At 33.3% G+C, this 23,626-nt stretch overlaps 1 long non-coding RNA gene across 1 annotated transcript; it reads left to right on the top strand.

The window, feature by feature from the left end:
• The first annotated feature begins 22,304 nt into the window (after nucleotides 1-22,304).
• On the top strand, nucleotides 22,305-22,761 carry LOC124452397. Its single transcript, XR_006950764.1, has 3 exons — nucleotides 22,305-22,370; nucleotides 22,437-22,533; nucleotides 22,604-22,761. It is a non-coding gene; the product is annotated as an uncharacterized LOC124452397 (long non-coding RNA).
• The last annotated feature ends 865 nt before the right edge of the window (nucleotides 22,762-23,626 follow it).

Raw genomic sequence — 23,626 nt, 5'->3', positions numbered from 1 at the left:
ACTAAATTATTTCAGATTTACATTTCAACTAGTTTTGATTATATGAAAAGATATTTTTATCATGACCGGTAAGCATGACACATAAAGCAATTTTAATTTGCATTTAATTACAATATTAGAGGCATGTTGGTTACATTCTGTTTGTATTGGCAAATACAATGCTACTGGTAACTGCTTCATAGCATACCTTGCATAAACTTGCCCGGTGGCTCGTGGCCACATTTTTAGTGTTTATGACAATTGACGTCACACCCGTGTCTTTATAACTGTATGGACAGCGGTTAAATGTTATCTATTTGTTAAATAAGAATTAATATCATTAAGTTTTCCTTAATTGCAATATTTCGCTCTGATAATTTTTGTTTAATCTTTGGCAGAAAACATTTTGAGTTTTTTCTCAAAAGGTGAAATTCCTGGCACTGTATATGAAGATTGTAAAGGGTTACAATAAACTTGCATGGTTTGAAGTCTGAGCTTTTCCACATCTATGAACTGTCCCTTGTAGTACCTCATTTCTAACTTAACTCATTACAAAGAGGTGTCTATATATAATATATTAATCCTAACACGTTTTTTTAATATGCAGATGAAAAACATGTAACTTAGACGTGATTTGAACTCGTACCTTCGGGATACTAGTCCGCCGCTCTACCTGTCGAGGTACCAAGCCCACAGGGATTGGAGAGGTGTGAATGAGGGTCTCTAGGGGAGTCTATGCCTGACAACGTGGCAGAAAATTTATAAAGACTATATCCTTTTTGGAATATGATTATTGTAAAGTAATTGGGTTATGTTCCTAGGCATGGTAATGAGCTTTATATTTGACATTATATTGAGCCTAAATTTTTGGCAAAACATTCAAGTATTGCTTACTTCAGTTTTTTTAAAAAGAAACGTAACAAAATGTGTTGTTTTTACGCAAGAACGATGCGCACAGAAAACATTTTGTATTCCTCTAAAACGCTGAAGATTACATTTCCAAGGCTTTGAAATTCATGAATTTCCCAGGAGACAATGGCTCGGACTCCCCAGGTGCGGAACGCATGCGGTGTTCTATGACTGATGTTTGAAAAATCCTAGATTCGCTTTGTTATAACACATGCTCCTTCAGATGCTTTTACAAGTTTTGTAGCCATGAAATTAGATTGCTCGTCTATTTAAAAAATATCATATATATAATTTATTTATTGTTATTTTTTCACTTCTACACATATTGTTTCCAATATAAAACTTTTAATAATTGTGCATTTGACGTAGATATGAAGAACCGAACGCATTTGCTTCAATAAGTTTGTAATCTATCCCTTAAACGTCTGACTATAGTGTCACGTTGAAGAAAGGACGTTATCTTGAAAGTTAGAGAAAAGCAAAAGTCAAAATGAAAAATATGTTGAAAGAAAGTTTTAAAATCAAAACCTATCAAACAGATTCGTGTTAAAAAGACAATTGCCCATCATAAAATTCGAAATAAAGCCATTTTTTCAAAGAAATTATTTATTATTTGTAACATTTCGTCTTAACACAAGACATCATTATATAGGTAGTTAATATGATGAAGTGTGCTTTCATATTTACATATTAGAAGTGTAGTTATGGGTGCTAGATTACAGTGAGGTGTGATAAACATGACATATTTGTATGTAAAAATATTATATAAAGTATGAGTGAAGATACTGATATAGAGTGTGAAATGGATATAAAACGTAATGGATATTTAAAAAAGTTCGAGTGAGATGGAACTGCCTTGGAAATTCAGTTTAGGTGTTAGATTTGAGATCAGGAAGCTTTCATGGATCATTAAGTAAGCAGTGTAACTTCTTAAGTGCAGCGTCGAATCTTAAACAGATAATGAAAACCAGATTTCAGGAACTTGCGAATCTTGTCTTTGAAAGGTAAAAAAGAGGAAATACGTGTTGAAGGACGGAAAACAAATCTAATATTAATGTGAGAGAAGGCAGCGTTGCAGAAGCGGTTAAGTTGGGTTCGTATTTGGAGTAAGTGTGAGCCTGTGTAGGGAAGGCAGAAATAGACGAGCCTCTTGGGCACGGTGATGATAGGTGGTTTGAGGGAAAAGACGTTGTCGAAGAAGAGGCGATCAGTGTCGTCAAGAAATTGAGAGGTGAAACCATTTGAATCAAAGAGTTTTCAAACCATCTCTACTTGATTGTGGAAGTTTTTGTAGCTTGAGCAGATGTTGAAAGTACTGTAAATAATGGTAGAGATAAGGCAGCGTTTATAAGTGAAGGGGATGAAGCTATGGAAATGGGTGAAGAGTGCAGTTAATGTGGGTTTCCGGTGTACGATGTTACGAATTTTCCGTCAGAACGTGTGATATCAATGTCTAGAAAGGGGAGATTGTTATTTTGTTCGGTTTTAAAAGTGAAAGTTATGTTAGGATGTTGTGGTTGAGAAAATTGAAGAACAGAGGTATGTGATCAAGGGAATGAAGAAGAAGAAAGCAGTTATCAACGTAAAGTCTGTACATGAGTGGTTTGAAAAAGTTATTTAACCATTTTTGTTCGTGATGTGACATAAAGATGTTTGCAAAAAGTGGTCCTAACTGGCAACCCATTGCAATACCGTCGATTTGTTTGTAGACTTGGCCGTCAAAGATGAAATGACAGTTTTTTACAACTAGTATGAGTAGGTTATGTAGTTGGGAACGTGAAAAATTGTTGAATGAGGAAGTGTAAGGGAATAAGGTGTTAAGAATGATATCGATTGCTTTGTCTAAAGGTATTTTAGTGAAGAATGACTTTACTTCAAAGCTTGCCATAACAACACTGTTTGGGTTGATGTTGCTGTTTAACAGTTCTTGAACGAATGAAAAGGAGTCTTTGACAGGTACGCCGGAACGGCAAAAGAGCAGTTGGGGTAAGCCTTTGTGGAAGGGAACATTAGTGAAATATACTAAAAATAATGTAATAGTGATAAACAGCAAAGAGATGTGCTACATGCAACACACTGTACAGAAGCACATACTCGCAGTGTTGGTCAATGAATATTAACGATAATATAACTATCAAACGATCAGGGGCGGATCTAGAGTATGTCAAATCCGTCGCGCGACTGATGTTTGAAATTCAAAAATTACCTATTCATATTAATTAAAAAATCACTAATTATTCTTTATTATCGCATTTACTTCGTGATAAAAATCCAGCTTTATTTATTATTGAAAACTAATGACTAATGCAACGAATATCTCCTTGGTAACCAGATCAGTTGAATTTTAATTGACCTGGAATAACCGACTGATAAGCGGGGTGGCTTGACTGGTTCGACTTATAAAGGAGTCTATGAGCGCCAGAAACGCTATTTTATTGGTCAATGGCCAGATCAGTGGACAGTCTGGAATAATCTCGACCGATAATAGGGGTGGCCGGACCTATAAGGGAGTCCAATTGCTATCTTACAATTGGTTCATTTGAATTTTTGTCTTACTGTGATTGGTTTGACCGATTTCGACTGATAGCCAACTGAACTAACATAGTCAACCTCACTGTCTGAATTGAATGTTTGATCGTTCATAGTAATTTTCTGAAGCATGATAGAAACTAAACTACAATCAGATGGAATTTATGGAAATCTTTTACAAATTCATATGTTGACATGAATGCTGCTTTCCAAACTGGGAATTTTTTCAAGAGGGTGAAAAATTTATGGATAAATTGTAAATGCTTGGCAAAGACGATCTCGCGAGCGACATTTCAGTCATTGATGTTCAAAAGCAAGCCAACATTGTTTTGAGTTTTATCAGCAGAAATTTACATCCAAAATCGTAAGTAAAGGACAAGTGAAGTGTATGCATGAATGCAATATATCAAAGTCAATTTATGCGAGTGTGTGATGCGATTTATGTTAATATGGCGTATGGTAAGCAGATTGATGCTTCTAAAATTGTTGTTGCCGAAGGAATTTTAGCTATGATTTCTGTAATGCTTGGGGAATCGTGGCCGTTATATGGCAGCGAAATCCTACATTTCTGTAAGTATATTTCAATGGACAAAAAAATCTGTAGCCATAAGGTGCCATACGATTATTTACTTTATCATAAACAAATGTTTGGGGCTTTTCAGTTTATGATCATTGATCATTCAATCATTGGACAGTTATACTACATATTGTTTAAGATTTGAGAAAACTAACATTGATTACATGAGAAGCTGTTTACTATAACCTGTGATTTTGAGTCTTATGATCCATGAAGCTTTTTTATTTTGACAATTTGACTGGAATGGTATTAAACCTGAGTATTTCACATACATGAAATGTTGTCCCATGTCACATATTGTCCCCTTTTCTAACTGAACACCTCATGTAGAGATGTAAAGGTGTGTTAATCTACGGCTCATACCAGATTGTTTGCCATAAATTCCAAAGGGCTATTGATGTATGAATAGCATTTTCTATAAAGTAAAAATGTCTTCCAATGTATGCAGATAAACCTTGAAATTTGGCAAAACAGCAAAGTATTTTTCATGATCACTAGGTAATTTTTCTGATGATCAGTATAATTTCTAAACTAAATTATTTCAGATTTACATTTAAACGAGCTTTGATCATATGAAAAGATATTTATCATAAACAGTAAGCATGACACATGAACCAATTTTAACATTCATGTAATTATATAATTAAAGACATGTTGGTTACATTCTGTTTGTATTTGCAAATACAATGCTACTAGTGATTGCTATATAGCACACCTTGCATATACTTACAGAAGATAGTGAAATGCCTAAGAAACATTCATGGCATTAAGCTGTCCTTAACTGCAATTTTCACTTTGATAATTTTCTTAATCTTTGACAGAAAAAATTTTGAGTTTTTCTCAAAAGTGAATTTGCTGGCTCTGATGTGGAGATGGGTAAAGGGTTACAATAAACTTGCATGGTTTGAAGTCTGAGCTTTTCTATATTTATGAACTGTCACTTGTAGTACCAAATTTCTAACTTAACTTATTACATAGAGGTTTGAATGGGGGTCTTTAGGGGGGTCTATGCCTGACAACTTGGTAGAAATTTTTAAAGACTATATCTGTTTTTGAATAGCATTATTGTAAAATAAATTTTACGTTCCTAGACATGCTAATGAGCCATATATTTGGCATGATAATGAGCCTAATTATTTGGCAAAACATTCAAGTATTGTTCACTTCATTTTTTTTTTGAAAAAAACGTAAGCAAAATGTGTTGTTTTTACCGAAAAACGATGCCCACAAAATACATCTTGTATTGCTCTAAAACGCTGAAAATGGCATTTTAGAGGTTCTGAAATTCAAAATTTCTCAGGGGAGAATGCCTCAGACCCCCCCCGGCGCGGAGTGCCTCCGACGTTTTATGACTGATGTTTGAAAAATCCTAGATCCGCCCCTGCAAACGATGTAACGTCACAAATTTACAATTTGTCATGTATTGTATTTTCCAAAGTATTTAATTCTTCTTTCATTTCTCTGTGAAAAAGCTTAGGCAATTACGTCTATTTCCACCATATCCATGTGTTGCTTTTGAATGTTGGAGAACATAATATCATTCAGATGATTTCCTTCAGTGTTTGACCGCAGCCATGTTTTTGAGACGACGCATTACGCTGAATGTGCGTTCGCACGAGACAGATGAGAGTGGGACTGTGTAGTATAGTATAATTAGTTTGTAGATGTCTGAGCAACTTTTCTTTGCTGATGGCATGGCATTGAATATATCTGCTATTGTTGAAATACGCGTGACTTCTGTTATTTTTTTCTTCTGATCCGCGTTGTAAAGCCCAAGAATGGTAGGAAGATCATCAAGCTGAAACAATGAACATAAATTGCGTTTGGTGCAATATCTTCCTTGAGCTTTCTTGCGAGAGATTTTATTGCTGAAGCCCCATCAAAGCCCATAGCTGCCATTTTCTGAACTTCCATGCCACATCTGAGAAGGATATCTTTGGTGTAGTGCAGTAATGCATCAGATGAAAGCCCTTGTAAACATTCATAAATTCCAACAAAATCTTCCGATACTTCGTAATTATCGTCACAGGTACTTACGGAGAAAGACAACTGTTCCTTCTTGGATACGTCTGATGATTCGTCAGCTAGAATTAATAATGATTCTCTTACTAGAATTTTATCACTCGAATATCTTCGAGCATTTAATACAATCATCTGTTTCTGCTCGTCCAGGATGTCGTGTGCAGTTACGTATCAGTTCTCGTCAAGTAAATGTTTTAATGCCTTGTCGTTAGTAGCTTTATCAAGATTGAACTGATGAATATTAGATTCAAAATCTGTTCAACCTCTAATCGCTATATCATGGCGTAAGAGTGTTTTTAATGTTTGAAGATGTGAAATTAAACCTTTCCGCCTTAACTGCTGCGTTTCAAGAGAAAGCGGACTGCAGGCTATGCTAATAGACAAATGCCCTTTGTCTGATGTGGCACAAACTTCTTTATGAGCGTAACTGTTTTCGTGTTCGTTGAATTTCTCTCGTGTTCGTTGAATTTTTTCCAGTTACCAAATCCAACTTCATAACTGCCAAATACTCCCATTATCTTAGAGTGAGTAAAACAAATTTCGCAAAAAGCCATATTTTTTTCTCGATTGTACACTAGCCACTCATAATTTCGTAACCACTGACCTTGGAAATATCGACCATGCTTCACACTACTTTCCTTGTCTTCACTTGTAAAGTCTTTCTCATGTTTTACCCATGTCGTTTTCATGGATATATTTTCTGTTTCACCAATCAGACTTTTGGACCATTTTTGTGACTCACAGTCCGAGGCTTTTTCAGTATTGACAGTTATTACAGTGTCAATTCCGCTTGTTGAAGCAGAATCAAAATCATGGCCTGTGTTTCCTTTTGCAAACAGTGATTTTATTTTAGATTGACCTGGTTTAGCAGCTGCTTTCGCTAATGCTTTTGCTGAAACTTTTTTATATGTTTCTGCTCTTAACATTGCAGAGAAAGCGATAAGATGCAAAAAATTTCCCTTTCAAAGTCATCAGTGTTTAGTTCATTGAGCCATTTATGCCAGCAGATGTTTACCATTAAAAGTATCTTTGCTATACGTCATGTTACTGGCACGTTTTTGGATTTAACAATAATGAAAGGAATTTGCAAACGTAGTGTGATTTTTAGTTGTTTACATTTAAAAAATGACGTTTCACTGTTGTCGAGGAATCCGCTCCTCAGCTGGTTCACTAACACTCTTCGTTTTGAACATTTTATTTTACAAGCCAAACAAGCTACAAGTACATCACTGGAGTATTCTTACGCTATCTGTTAGAGTTAATTATTTACATGTTGTGTATACTATTGGTAATTACATAAGTCGAGCTTTCCTTTATGTCATTAGCAGTAATTACTCTTTCATTGCGTTTCAAGTTCTCACGCGTTGCAACAAAAAAGAACTAACTAAACAAACAAAGAACTTACAAAACGCTCTTAAATCAAAGAAATGTTAAAGGGAAACTAACATAGTTACGACAATTTATTGCTAAGCTAAAAAAAATTTAATATCCCACATCGGTTAAGAAGTCTTTATCTTGGATTAAAAACAATAAATGTTCAACCTGTAGGGCACTTTTTCCCCCTGCCCATCTCAACAAAAGGCAAGGGGGCTGTTGCCCCCCAGTTCCGCCTTCCGTGGTCTTTGAGGATAAGAGTGCTGGTGGTGAGTGGAGTGAGCATTGAGACAAAAAAAATTACCAATGTTATAAAAATATGGTTGATGGATGAGAGTATGGGTCTGAGAGGTATGGTCAATTTATGAATTTTTTAAGCATAGCCAGATACCAATCATACTCAATACTCAATAGCAAGTACTTCACAAAAAGCCGAGTTTAACATACTCATAATCTTTTTTACGTATATTTTTGTGCAGCGAAATATCGTAAGGGAAAAACTATTTTAGACATAAACTTAAAATTTTGACAAGCATAGTTGTTATGCGTATTAGTCTTATCAGATAATAAGGCATTGTCTGAAAACTTCATGTTCAAGCTGGAAATCTCCAGTCTAACATTTAATCATAAGGCATGGTTTGTCTTTATCGAAAATGGATTCATGGAGTATTGTAACTTATTCAAATAAAAGGACATTAAATCAACTGTGACACTACTTTATTTAAACGACTACAATCATGTCCTACATATCAATTACAACGACGGTTGTTTGAGGAACTTTTTTCCACAATATTTTTATATCTATATATATAGCTGCTCAGTCATTTGATTAACTTTAAAATCGTCTAAAGTTTAGTTTCAATAATCACGTTTATTCCCCGAACATACATCAGGGCGCTATTTCCTTTCTTCAACAGAGCTTTCTGAAGTCTTGCAAAGTCTTCCTTACTCAAAATCACAAACCCATCTCTTTTGCTTTCTAAAATTTCCTTAGAGTTATCGTCGTTAGACAATTTGCCCACAATGCTTTTTCCCTCAACGAGATCTTCTTTCGTGACAATAAACGCCAGGAAAATAACTCAATCGAAAAAGAGCCATTGTCACAAAATTTTTCGTCAACAACATACAAAACAAATGTCTGTTCTTTTTATGTTTAGACCCTAACACTACTTGGTTTTATATTACAACTGATCATGTGATAGATGCAAAGGTGTTAACATGATTTATACGTTCTTGAATAAGCAGTAAGAATATCGTAATTTTTGTATGTAAATATTTCAAGCTCTTGAAAACAAAACTTCTTCTATACACATTTTTCGTGTTTCCTATTATGATGCTGTTATCTATTTTTTAGTCTCATTTCCAGAGTTAAGAATAATTTTGATTCGCTTTTTGAATAACCTATAAAGCTAAAAACTTTTTAATATGTTATAGTTGTATAGTATTCTGGGAAATAAGGTAGATTTGATTTCCAGTGTTTTAACTCGGGACACTTTCCTTCATATCTTCCATGGCAAGATAAGAACGATGGCAAGCACACCAAACTTTTATCAGTTTTCACTCCACATGATCTTCTAACCTTTTCTACAAGTCCGAGTTAGATCCGGTATTGGCAGATTCACCATCTGTTGTAACACCAACATCTTTCATTTTCATTACAATTTTGTCTACTTCAATTGTTTTTAAGCCTGTAATAACACAATCTTCTAATTCAGCAGCTCCTTTTAGGTTTGAGTCTCTTACGCAAACAAACTTTTTCGTAATTTCTAGTGGGGCATAAGGAGGGTTGAACTTTAGAAACAGAAACTTGTTGTCATGCTCCATGGCATCTACAGATCCATCAATTTGTGTGGAAAAGTTGATAGCTGTATTTACCTCATCTTTCAGTTGTACTTTCTCAACCATTCCTTTGTATATGTTTGGATCTTTGTAATAAGCTGGTGAGCATGTGCTGTGGCAAGTGCTCTTCCAGGTCATGACCATGCTGATGGTTTACTATCATTGCAAACGTCGATTGCAAGTTTGATTATGTTTTCTACTGTTGTCTGTTTGTGCTTTTTCAATAACTTATCAAGGGATGATTTAGGTCGTGACTTTCCCATAGTTCTTTGTATTTCTTTGAATCCAAAGATTCCTGATGCATTTCAATATGCAAATGATCGATCATGTTTTTGAGTTTCTCTTCCAAATCACATGCATCGTAATCCATGCTCTATGTACACAATACCATGCTTTAATTTCTTTTTCGCTTGTTCTCCAAATTTCGAACAGATTTTGCATTTAATAAGCTGTCGTTTACTGGAGCCAATTTTCTAGCCATAAAGTTAAAGAGTTTACTTTCTCATCTTATTTTGTATTTTGTTCATATATTCAACATATAAACTCTGTAAGAATATAAAGAGCAACCATTTTTCTTTTGTTCATTATTTGTATGTGGATTTGGCACAATACCTCCGATTACTGGGATTGCATCTGTCTGAACTTGCTCAACTCGGATATTTTTGCCTATAGCTGATTCTTTACTTGCTTGAGATGGGCAAGATTCACTCTGAACCTCTTCATTGTCTTTATCTGTCAGTTTCTCTTCGACATCAACTGCAGTCACTACTTCTGCATTCGTAGATTTAAGTACCACAAAAAAATAACTTGTTAACTTTAGGCATTTATTTTGCTTCTATTACTTTTATCAGAAACATCTTTTCTCTTTTCTCCAGTTTGTAAGGTCTCAATAATATGGCTTTCCATATTAATAAACATATGCAAATTTTGCGGGACATATTGAATCAACAATCGTACGGAAATTCGAAAAGCATTGATTTGCCTCAAAAGCGTTGCAAAAAAAGATCGTTATCAACTTATTAATAAACCGTCGTGTGAAAACGTTAGGCTAGCATTCAAAGATTGTTTGCATAAAAAACATTCGCCAAATTGCTATTTTAAAATTGAAAAACAGTATGAATTACTCACAAGATGGCAGATTGCTGTGAAGGAAGCTATGGAAGGGCATTATATCATTCTCAAGTAAATCAAGAGCAATTCTGTCAGGAATTATGAACAATACAGCTTCGCACTTCTGGCAAAAATGGCATTACTTGGGAGGGGGCAAATGCTTTCCTTGGAGAAGGGGCAACTGCCTTTCATATATATAGTTAAAAAAGGCACGGAGTCACGAGTAACTAGAATTAGGTAACTAGTAGATTGGGTTCTACGTCATTAACAGAACTCACATTAACACATTGGTTGATTCATATCTGAAGAAATCGAGCTCATAACTTATATTACATGAAGTGGTCGTTAGTGCGGAGCATGGATAGTGCTATCCATTGGATAGAAAACTTTTTTGAAGGGTTATAAAACTTGTTGAAAAGGAAAAATGTAAGGTTTGAACTGAAAAATCACTAAAATGAAATATTGCAAGATTATACAATTTTTTTGTTGCAGTTAAAATATGAACACCTTTTTTACAAGTTTAAAAAAGTTGCTATTCAATGGATAAAGCTGTTCAAGCTTCGTGCCACCGGCCCTTAAATTAGTCTTTAGGTTGTATTCATTAGCATTTGTACATCTGGTCACTCAAATTAGCGAACGCTATTAGGTTTTTTGAGTAAAATCCTGTTTTTCGATGTTTTTATTCTGTTTAACTGGAAGTCATTTCTAGCATATTCAATTAAAAGTTTTAAAACCCTTCCTATATTTTAAGACATTCTGCATGAACTTGTTTTGTGCTAACACTTTGATCTTTCTTTGTTCTTCTTACAATATCATGCCAGCCATATACTTTTGCAAAGCCTTTGCCATAGAAAACAAAAGTTTTGCTTATATTTACTTTTTACGGCAACATACATTTTTACTAAATATCTTTATGTATTGTACAAGTGTACACAGTATATTCATGAGAATACATGTATTTTTAATTATATATAATGCATATTGACTTTCTGATTATAGGTCAATGTCATGTTATGTTCCTCGTCCAAGTACATAACAACGTATTTTTTATTTTAACGTTTCCTCTCAATCCTCTTTTTTTGAGCACCAATCTCATTTCTGGTGACAAAGAAAGTCACCAGACTTTCTTTTGCTTTTCTGAAGCACTTACTTATCTCATTTCTTGTTAAAAATTCAAAATAGATCTTTGTTTGCTATTCCACACATTCCCCTTTGAGAATAAGATTGACAAGAATAACCAAAAAATTTTGTATGTCTGCTTTGAACCAGTTAAGACATTGCTATGAACCATGTAATCTTTAGTATAATGAGAGCTCAGAGACTTTCTTTCATTTATTCACGATACCCGAAAAGAATTCATGATCCAAAGTTAAAAATAGGTATTTAAAGCTCTTTTTCACTAATTCATTGTTTTTGTATAAATATATTTCTCTTAGATAAAACACGAGCAGATTACCAGCTGAGCAGTTCATTTTTTTTAATCATTGCCTAAAAGGACAACTTGTATTTTAGTTTTTCTTTTCTCTTTCTAAAGTGTTTGAAGTCAGCTTTTGTTGTTTGTAGATGCGACTCTTCTGTAGTAGCCAAAGTTCAGATTAATGAATCGAGAGACTGATTAGATAGCTGCATATAAAAACATCTTTACTAAAGCGCATGATTATCTGCATAATGATCCAAATTATTGAATTCGGACGTGTGCGTTATTGCTGTGCTCGTTGCAAATGCTAGTAGTTTATAGCAATAACAGAACTTTAGTTGACTGTATAATATTTTTTGATGTCTTGTCCACAACTGTGCTTGAAAGCTGTCAAACATTTTCATATTAACGTATAATGAAGAGGATGATTTTAAGTAGTTTATAGTAATGTATTTTTTATGTTTTGGAAAACTATTAAAGAAGTGCAAAAATGGCAGTCAAGTGTCATCATTGCTAATGTTAATGCACTCACGTCAGACATAGCAAAGATAACAGAGCACGTTGTGTGATTTTTGTGCAATATATTTTTTGTATATCTAGGGAGCGAAACTGATTCGAGATAAAAAATTTTGCTGTCGATCTTCAATCAAAAATTATCATCTTGAAAATGGAAATTTCGTTGTATAATAGCTCCCTTAAGTTTATCCATTATAGTTGCATGCATCTCTCAAACACCTGAAAACTTGATACAATATCGCTTCCTCTGATAGTGCCATGGTGGTTTTTGGTTTTGCGACTGCAATGTCTCTGATGATTTGTGTTAAAGTGAATTGTTTGAAGTTGATTTTGACTGACGTTTCGTCCACCTTAGTGGTATCGTCATCTTCAGAGTCAAGAGAGGAGTAAAAGTCTAGTTTGCCGTATTTGTTGTCCGGTTCATACGTCATTTCATATTTTAGATCACACTGTGTAAACCTCTGCTTCTTATGGCAGTTTGTGTATTACGTCTGTATTTGCATATTCTCTTTTCTTTTGCTTTTCATCGCATTTCATAACATTTTTAGGTGGCAGCTAGTAAAACTTCTATCTTAAATTACTTAAGATCTCACGTATTTAGACGATTTCTAGCAAGCAAATACACTTATCTTCTCAACGCTCACGAGCAGTCTACTACCCCCTGCTGCGCCCTCTGAAACTCCCATATTTTATACCATCATGTTAGAGTTATTTTCGTATGTTCAATTAGTATTTAAATCCTCTCTGCTTTGAAAATACTGCGTAGAACGTTATTTGCTTGGCTAGGTTTATTTGCTGATGACAATAACTACTCATGATCAAGCAATAGTCATTCAACATGTACATATTTAATATGATCACTTAGTACAACCAGCTAAACATATTTTTTGACTAGAGTATAGATTCTTTTTACCATTTACTATATATTAGTGTACTAATATAATAATACTATAGATGTAGTATTCAAATTAACACTGCCAACGCCCATCTGGAGAGGGGCATTCTTCTAATTTATCCTTTTTTGCGTTCATGTCCATTCTTGAGTAGTCTGGAGCAGCACCGTTATCCTCGAACCTCTTCAAATCACCACCCTTAATATCTTCATTCAGCCCCGACGGTCTTGCCTGACAAGTGTAGAAAGTTAAAAACACCATCGCTGTGATAAAGGGCAACAAGATTTTCGCGTACATTGTACCAACCGCAAATTTTTTGAAACGTTACACTCAGCCTATATTGTTTTTTTTTGTTATGTCCTTGAATCTAAATCAAAAAGACTTATATACCTTGCCAGTGATACATTATTAAAATTTAATTGTTTTCTTGTTTGTTTGAAGCAAATTAAAATCACTTGCAAATGTAGAAAACTGTTTCAGACATTACTTCATTAAGATATTTTTTGGATTCCTGGAGTGTGCAGCGTTTTAATGGCTTTAAATTGCGTTAATTTCCTTTCCTTTAATGAAATTTTTATGCTTTCTGAAGTAAATTTTATGCTTAATTTTTCTTTTAAAAACCTTTCCTATTTTAAAGCAGATATTTTCTGCAAACATTTATTTTTTAAAAACATTGGATATTTTAAAGCAGTTTCCACAGACGACGCTGGAGTGAGACAACACTTGGTAGAACCCGTAGTTTATATAAAATTTCATTCCCGTACATTAGCTTTGGATATTTTAGCGGCTGATTTTTTCATCTTAAATATTTTGAGCAATTTTGGTAAACATATAGTACTGTAACTTTTCTAATGTATATTTATTTGCTTCCGTGTGTGTTTATTGGATTAAAACATGCAATATTACGATAGATTATTAATTTTCTAATAGCCTATATGGATGTCTTATTTTAACTTTTGTTTGGACTGTTATTATCATGTAGAGTTTATTTGGCTTCAAATGAAATAATGAAAGCACAATTAGCACAAAACAATTATCTAAATGTTTTCATTTTCATTTCTTTTTGTAAATTTTATCATTTATTTAGAGTTACAGACAAACTCCTTGTCTGCACTTTGCTCATCATACAATTTTTATTTATTCGAAAATATTTTTGAGCATTGTTGAGATCAAAAAGATAATGTGCGTTTTTTACTAAATTTCAATTCCATCTGCTCCTCGCGGAAATGTCGAGAATGCATAAGTTGTTAGTTGACACATTAATACTAGGCATTCTGTATTGTATATATTTCAGCTAAAGTAGTTCTATTCTAATTAAAGCTTGATTAAGGCAAAACTTTTAAAAACAAAAACCTAAGTAAATTCGTAATAGGCGAGTGCTTCAAAAAATGGTATTTAATAACGAAAACAAAAAGAAAAGCGACTTGAAAACCGAACACACGCATATAGACAGTGGCAAAACTTTCTGAAAAACACATGCCATATTTTAACAAACATATTATTTTAGCTTTTATCTTTCTAATAGAAATAATGCGTTATCGTTTTTGAAAAATTCGTGATTCTTTATTTTTCTTTGTTTATCCAGACATTCTTCTTTTCTTTGATGAGAAAATGAAATCAACGATTGAATTTTTATGCTTCTAATTTGCCAGGCTGCAAACTACAATATCCAATATATGGCTTCGATTCAGTGGCGTGGCAGCACAACTGGGAGGGAACCGTAGTAAAAATATTACAAGTGGCCTCCTTTGATAACTATATCAAAATCTAATAACTGCCACATTTGGTAAGATTTCGCTGTCTGGCCTTTAATTTTGAATTTTTTGTACATAAGCTCATGATGTGCATTTTTTCTTGTTTTAATCCACAGTATAATGATAATCTTCTAATCTGACAGGGCCTTCCTTAGACTAGGGAGCCGTGGGCTCGCCCATCCTGAGCCCATAGTAGTTACACCACTACTTCGATTCGTGTTATAGTTTAAACTCTCCTGTTTTTGAATAATGTATCCATATCAAAGATAGTTTAACCATTTTCTCACAACTGAGCAGCTAGTTTTCAAATATCTACTTTTTTCTAATTCCTGTGGAGCAATTTGTTGTTTGCCATTAAAATGTGCTCACGCCACCTGTTTTCAAATTGATTTATATTAGTGGCTATGATTGTCTTAAAACACGTCATCTTTAATGTCATTTATTATTGTTCATGCATTTTTTGCATATGTCAAACATCAGCTTACTGTTACCTCATGAATTTTTTTGCAGGATATTCCTTTTATGCTGTTTTCTATTACTTATGGCGTTAAAAGTTTGTCCTTGGTAGCATGTTTGTTAACATTTACAAAGAATTCGTGTACGTTTTTATATGTGAACTGTTTATCTTTTAGGTCGCAAGCTATTGAAGCGTTTACTTAATGACAAGTCTTCATCAATGTTTCATAGGCTATCTGCTTTGTGTTTATATTAAGCAAGCAGATTTTAGAAACCCTTATTGAAGAGTTTTGAAACATAATTTAGCTATATTTATTTACAAGACTGTACATTTAAAAAAACAAGAGCGTCATACTTTGCTAAAGATGCATAATCAACCATTTTTACATTTTTAAGCGATGTCTTACTAACTTTATGTTCTAGAGGCTTTTAGTGTTGAGGTGATTATGCACATTAAGGAGGTGATATAATTATATGCTAAATATGAAATACTTTTTGAAAAAATTATGTAGTATATAATGATCATCAAGAGATATGCGAGAAATGAGTTTTAAAGAAGAGCTTCATTAGTGTGTCAACAAGAATCAAATAGGAGTAAGAATTTTGAAAAAAAGCTTGCTTAGCGTTGGCCTACATCATAAATCCATGTTTTTTGCTTCTGACTATCCAACATTGAAGAAACTTTTGCTCACATATAGGTCACATTACTTTGCGTTTATTGTATTTTAGATTAATTTACTTTATAAGTTTGATAGTATTGGGGGAGGGGCAATTCATATATATATTACGTTATGCCACATTAACTTCGTTCGACATAAATTGTCTTCTGCGGATTATAACATACAAGTAGATGGCCCATACATAATATTGCCCCCCCCCGTCAATTATCGATGCTGTCTACGCCACTGACTTTAAAGCCATTCAAAAATGCTAGAGCAACTCTCGTATTTTTTTATTGTATTTTGTGTCGTAAATTTCTTTCAAAAAAAGCGATAAAATTTTATAAAAGATAATAACAAAACAGAGTTGGAAGCCATCCTCTTTAGCTTAAATATAATAGCAAAAGTTATGCTTCAGCTCAAACATATGTGGCGTATGCAAGGGCAACCTTTTCTTCAATATTGAGTAGACCTAGACGACAAGTATGGGTCTATGACGTACACTAGCTGAGTTTTAAATTGTTACTGTGCATTGTGAACTTGAGTTTGATCTCAAAGGCAGCCTTTTTAGCTCTAGAGAAAAATTTAGGAACAATATTTAGGACGATAATTTGTCCGTCTATCATTTTAAATCTAATTAGAATTCTTCCTTAAGAAAAAAGTTCAGTATACTTAATAAAAACAATAGTGGGCCATATTTTGAAATCTTAGATCAGAATTTCGATGAATATTTCTAGTCCGTTGCCTGTGGCGTCAAAAAATTTACTTTTGTAGCCACCATCGCTTTGCTAAATTTTATGAACGGTATTCTATAGTTTTCAACGTGCTGATTGCGAATTTCTTTATTCCCACTAAGAAAAACCCGCAGTTATTTAAAATTTTGACGATGAAGATCGTTCCCGTTTTGTTGTTTAGGCGACCTTTTTAAATAAAGTACCTCTTACACGCTGTTATTTTAAGCCGAATCGTGGGCTCACAGTTTATTTAGAGAGGTAAATGGTCTTTCTAAGTTCAGCCAAACATTCTTTCTTGACGATGATAACAAAGAAGAAAACAGTCAAACCAAAGCCTTCTATTGGGAGAGTTTGAACAACGTGTCTGGGCGAGCGCCGAGCCACCGTTTTCGTTCTTATTTGAAAGTTAAACTTATAATAAGACTGTGTGAAATTGGCTCATTGAGCAAAAGAATGAAGCAATTCCGCCTTGTTTAATGAACTTTTAAGTATCATGGAAACCACAATCAAGCTTTTGGCGTTCTTGTGAATAATTGCTGCAAACCAAACTCAATTTTATGGATTTGAGCTACATTCGCGGTTAACTAGTCCTTGTTTTGAAATTAATCGTGACCCAATGCCAGGCGTTTCTATTTATGTGAACGTTTCTTCAGGCAGTTTTCAACAACAACAGCATTTCAACAACAACAGCAAGATAATTGTTTTCATTGCTTATAATTAACCAGTGATAAAGAAAATCCTTGACATTTCGGTTGCATATTGTTGGCCCGGAAAACACATTACTACACATACGTCCAGATCTGAATCAATGCTTTGGCAAGTACAAAGTAAGTCAAAATAAATCACTGCGGCTCATTTTTGGTTATATTTACATTTTAAAACCGTAGAGGCAACTTAATTGGGAAAAATATATTCTTTAGAAATTTATTACTAATAATCTTATTCTAAAAGTAAAAAGTATTTTGAATTTACAATTGAGCTGCTATAATTTATTTTGACTTGAACTGTGCCTGCCATTCAATCACTTTTATCCATAGATGGACAAAGTTTTGTTTGAAGCACTGTAGTCATGAAATTTTGCTTAGGTAGTAAAAATTTTGAAAATATAATGCAGACAGATTACAAAGGTTTTTTGCTAGACAATTATGGACTTAAAATATTTGTTAGATACAGTAGCTCTTTAATATTCTACTAATATAATGTGAAGTTGTTAATTTTTATTATTCGAATTTCATAACGTAATCGATACACCCGAAACCATGACAACGCATCTTATACCATCCAATAATATCAACTCAACTACTAACCAACCAATCAGACGCTCCAAACGCCTACAAAATCTTTGTAAATAATATATATTCTTACATTCTGACGAAGGCTCAAAGCACCGAGTTGGAAGCTTAATAAAAAATTTAAAACAAATCCAGAGAATCCTTATCATTATCATATATTTATATATATCTTATTTTTTATTCTATTTGTATTTAATGTATATATGTATATCATAACAGTCTCACTCTCTCTTTTTTTTGTTTATTGCCGTTGACTGCCTCAAAACGACCCCCGGGTTTTTTTAATTATAAATTGTATTATGACTATTTATAATTCGGGTAGGGGTTTGCTCGAGATGTTTGTGACAAATTCGATTGTGTTGGAATGGATTTGTTTGTATGATCTTGATTCTTTTAATTTTTGATGAAGTTCATGACGTCGTTTTGTTTTATATGTGGATGTTGCTTTTTTCATGGCTTAATTTATTGATGATTTGGCGTCTGGTTGTGTAGTAGATATATATTACATTGTCTTTTTATGTAATGATCATCGGAAGGAAAATTTCATTGACACATAGTATGAATTTTGATATTCAGATTTTCTTTTGCTTTTTAAAAACACGTGAGCTTTACTGTCGTCGTTAAACAATTCGTCCCAGATCCTCTTTTGCACACACAGACAATTTTTTGACAATAGAGTCAGGAAAATCACAGTTCAACATAGTCGCAATGCATCCATTTACACAATGTTTTTTCAAACAACAGAATCTATCCAACTTACTCAGGCTTTGTTGACATTTTCTTGCTTTTATACTTGAGTAAAACATGTGGAGATGCAAAGGTGCAAACATGCTTTATTGACTCTTATAAACACCCTCAGAACATGTTTGACAGTTTTAGGGCAGATATTGCAACGTCTATAAAACCCAATATTTTATTGTCAGTTGCTTAATAAAATTATGCTATTTCAAATAAGGGTCTCAGGAAGCCATCAGACACCGACATCACGGTCTCATCAGGCTCTCAGACACCGACAAATTTTAGAGTGCGAGTTTTACTAATTGGATGCACATTTAGAATTTAACATTCTACATGAAAGTTTATGAATAATTAAATGTCAAATTTTAAAAGTGTTCCCATTTTTTCTAATCAATGACCAAACCTCACTCCAACATAATGTAGTCAAAAGGCAAAAAAGCAATTAAAAAGAACAAACAGTTAAGCGGCTACATTACGAGACTAGATATTGTGCGTGATCATACGCTGAAGAACATAGAACACGGGAAAATCTTAAAACCTCCTCTTTCCCATTATGAAAATATATAATGGTGGTATATTTTTGCCAAACCTCACTCCCTTCAAATAGCCCTTCAAATCAATTTTTTCCTGTCTACCCTAAACAATTTTTTTCTATATTCAAGTTTGTGCTTGCTAGGTTGTTTAAGTTGTCTATTTCTTATGCAACTCATTTTCTCTGTTTCCCTAGTTTAAATATATTTTGCCTTAATAGATATATAGTTTTTCTGTTCCAACCGAAGGTCACACATGCTAATAGAAAGACTGGTAACAGTTAACAGAAGCGAAATCATTCAAAGTTACTGAATTGAAAATATACAAAATTAACTCAATTACTTTTTTTAGTTTGACCAAATTTGTCGAGCTCTATTGTGTGGGGTATCGCTGTCTCCCAGACAACTCAGGGACTATTAATGATTGACATTCGAGCGAGACATATACTTAAATGCATGTTCTAGTTTATTATTTCTTTTATTGAAATGAGTTGTCTCAAGGCTGAAACATATTCATGTTTGTATGTTATATTCTGCAGATAGCAATGGATTTCAAAAGGCAAGTATATCAGTATATCTTGCATATATTAATATGATATTTATTTGCTAACACAAAAGCTGCAGTGCCATAACTAGGGTAACGTCAGCTAGAAGCAGAGTTATAATTTGCTATGTGGCAAGCCACAAGAAGGCAAAAATGTAACACTCGAGAATAACAAATTTTTTTAAAATTAGTTCTACTTCTCATATCGATATTTTATCTCAATTCAGTCGTTTGACAGTTTACTCGGATCAAATTTAGAATGCGCCATTTTCCCAGTATATTTCTTTTCAGGTGATAAGGGAGTTTTTGAAAAAAATTCAAATTCCTTGTTTAATGTACATATTGCCAATATTAAGACCATAACATTATGTTTTCTTTTGGTCTTTATTATAATTTTTATGGAATTTTTTCATAGAAACAAAAAAAATGAATCAAATGCAACAATACTTTAATCATACGGCGAAAATTCTACTCTATATACATGTATCATAATTAGGACGATGTTTGTCGCTAGAATTTCCTATTTTCCTTTGACATTATTTTTTTGCCTCCATTTAAACTTCTACTGCTTTTACGTTTGAACTGTCTAATATTTAATTCCAGTCATTTCGTCTCTTTTTTCTTCCTGGCTGGGGACCATTTTCCTCCCTATCTTCTTCTTGTCGATTTCTTTCAAATACGTTTTCATCTCCTTTGGTATGTTTATATTTTATGTAACTTTTTCTTTTCAAAAATACGTGAGCGTTATCGTCATCGAAGAAATCATTCCCGATCTTTCTACGTTCAGCCAAACATTCTTTCTTGACGATGATAACAAGGAAGAGAACAGTCAAACAAGTTCGCAACGTCACCATTTTTGGAACTTCTTTGCACAAACGTGAATATTGTGTTTGCACCAGCTTATCAGTTATGAGCAAGAACGGAAAACTTTTCTGTTTTTACACGAGTTTCAAAGCCTCAAGGTGCAAACATGTTTTTCAAGTTCTTTTAAGGTCAAAAAAATGCTTTAAATGCTCTTTTAACCTCTAAAAGAACTACTTTAGGGCAAATATCGAAAAACTCTTAAACGCTGTCCGGGTTTATAAATGCCATTTATCTATTTCTGAAATGCTATCAACACTGAGTTGTTTGTATTCTTGGTTTATTTTTTCCTGCTTAGGTCTTTGTTGGCATTCTAGGATACTCTATATTGAGTAAATATAAAATTTTTATAATTTTATAAAGCTAATGACAAATCTTTTAATGTATTACATATCAATTTATTTTTATATGAATATCGAGGTGATAATGAATTAAGTCGAAAATATTTTGCGTTGGAGTTAAAAACGCTACAAATATATAGACCACAGCTTTTTGAGCATTATAAGATCGACTATTTATTAATAATGAAAGGCAATATAAAGTATAATATAAATTAACAACTTGAACAGCTGTTTTTTCTTATGACGCATTTTATCATTTTGCTAATGCATTGTCTTTGCTATCTCTTTGTGTATGCTAAAGTGTTCATGCCGCCTGTGTTTCCAAACCTTTCCTGGTTTTTTTATTAAGACAAATTTATAGACTTTTTGCACCAGCCATATTGCTTCCTGCTCCTATCTTCAAAGATTTACAACACTCAGATTCATTGTGTTTGTTCTCTCTATCTTAAAGAGAACATGCTCTCCTTTTTATACGATTTTTGCAATTTATGTTTCTTATTTCAACATTCTTTCTCTGTTCTATATGTTGTTCAACTTTTCTAACCTGATCTCTTAATTCTTAAGTTTTTCGGGCTATCAATACAACCAGTTTCTTACATTATTGGCTTTTTGTGTTTTCTAAGGTGTCAAAACAGCAAAAAAATTTTAAGAAACACTGCTCTTCAAGGTTTTAAAATATATTTAGGTCATGTGTGTATATACGTGCAATATATTTTAAAGTCCATATGCAATTAATTTTTAGCCTTCGGTTATATTGATATATTTAAAGATCTTGTCTCGTAGAGTTAATTTTTGCAATCAGAATTTTAATTTTACAAAAAGAAACTTTTCTGCGATCCTGCAAAACTTCAATTTTCAGCAATTTTAATGCGATTTTTTTGATCGGTATGTTAATGAGTTGTGACGTAAATAGTTGAACACATATATCAACATGACATATTATGCTAATAATCTTAATAAAAAACGGGGCGAAAAACGCTGTGTTACTGGCGGACCTAGTCCAGTTAGTTGCGCTAAAAATTTGAAAACCGAAGGAATATTTTTCCTAATATAGAAACAGATTTACAAAGATAACGAATGTGAGTATACTTCGTGCGTAAACAAAGACCTGGTTTTGAAACAACCTCAACAACATGTCTTTTTTCTGCGCATTTTAGAGAATCGTGCTTTCATGAAAATCAGAGTATTGTGGTCAAAGTGAAATGTCAACTAAATATAGATGCAGTTCCTACAATTGATGTGGCTGGAATCGGTAAACCAGTTAATGACGAGATGACCGACTGAGAGCGAAAACAAGTAAGTGTTACATAAACTGACGTAAATTTGTAGTTGATGTTAGTTATATATAGCGGCCTTTAAAAGTTTTAGATAGCCAGAAGCATTGTTATTTAACCAGTCTTGGAACTGATTCATAATCTTGCAAATTTGCGAATTACAGCTTTCGTATCATTAAGCAAATGTATGTATTATACCAGAATTTTTGTGGTAAGTATACCAACAGTTTTTGCTACATGTTTTTTATGCCATAGAGACAGTACTACTGAAAAAAATATCATACTTCAGTGCTCTCTTTTCATAAATCTACTGTGGAGATAACCACAATTAAGGTGATGTTATATACTATTTTGTGTCTTTTATTTATGCTTTTATTAATTAGTTGTATTGTGTTGTTTTTTTTTTATGAGGTTAACGAGAAAGAAGCTAAAGGAACTAATAAACAGTCATAACAAATCAAAATGAAAAGAATTAATACATTATTTTAATTTCAAAGTACACAAATTGTTGCATAACATGATGGAGGAAGGGGCACACCAAATGATGAACTTATTAATAAGTAAGTTGATATGGTGCTACAATTGTATTCCAAAACATAACTTTTTCATATTTAATAAAAATTGTCATTTATCAACATCTAACTATTATTTTACTCACTATGTGAGCATTCTCTTCTGTGATTGGTCATCTACCGGCAGATAATTCTCGATATCTGCAGGTTATGACGTCTACCTACAGATAGTAGTTTCTACAAATATGGACGACAGTAAAAGCCAGTTTTGAAAACAAATTGAACAACAGCGATTTTTACCACAGTTTCTAAAAGCGATGCAAAAGCTTTTAAATGACAAAGATGCCGAAAACACTAAATAAGCGGCGAAGCTGGCTTTAAACACTTTAACAACATATTTAAACGAGATGAACTTGAATAAACCGTCTGACAAAAACAAATCAACGAAGGTTTAAAAAATTTTTTTATCGATATGTTTTGATATTATTGAATTCGTTTTTCGCATGAAATCAAGAATTGTTCAGACCTCAGCTTCGCTTCGGCTATTACTAACGACATCGGTCTAAATAATATTTGACATCATGGTCAACCTCATGCAATAATTGCTTCTTATTCCTTGAGCACTCGTTTGAAGTCATATAGCTTGTTTTGTTTTTTGTTGGACATGTTTTTCTGCGCGATGTGATGATAAACACATCCGGGTAACTGTCTGCTGTTTTCCCACTCCCGTGACCAACACAACCATTTAAATAGCCATCGATTTGCA

Source organism: Xenia sp. Carnegie-2017, unplaced genomic scaffold (genome assembly GCF_021976095.1).
Source record: "Xenia sp. Carnegie-2017 unplaced genomic scaffold, XeniaSp_v1 HiC_scaffold_25, whole genome shotgun sequence".
In the NCBI taxonomy this organism is placed as follows: domain Eukaryota; kingdom Metazoa; phylum Cnidaria; class Anthozoa; order Malacalcyonacea; family Xeniidae; genus Xenia; species Xenia sp. Carnegie-2017.
This window is presented reverse-complemented; position numbering and strand designations above follow the sequence as displayed.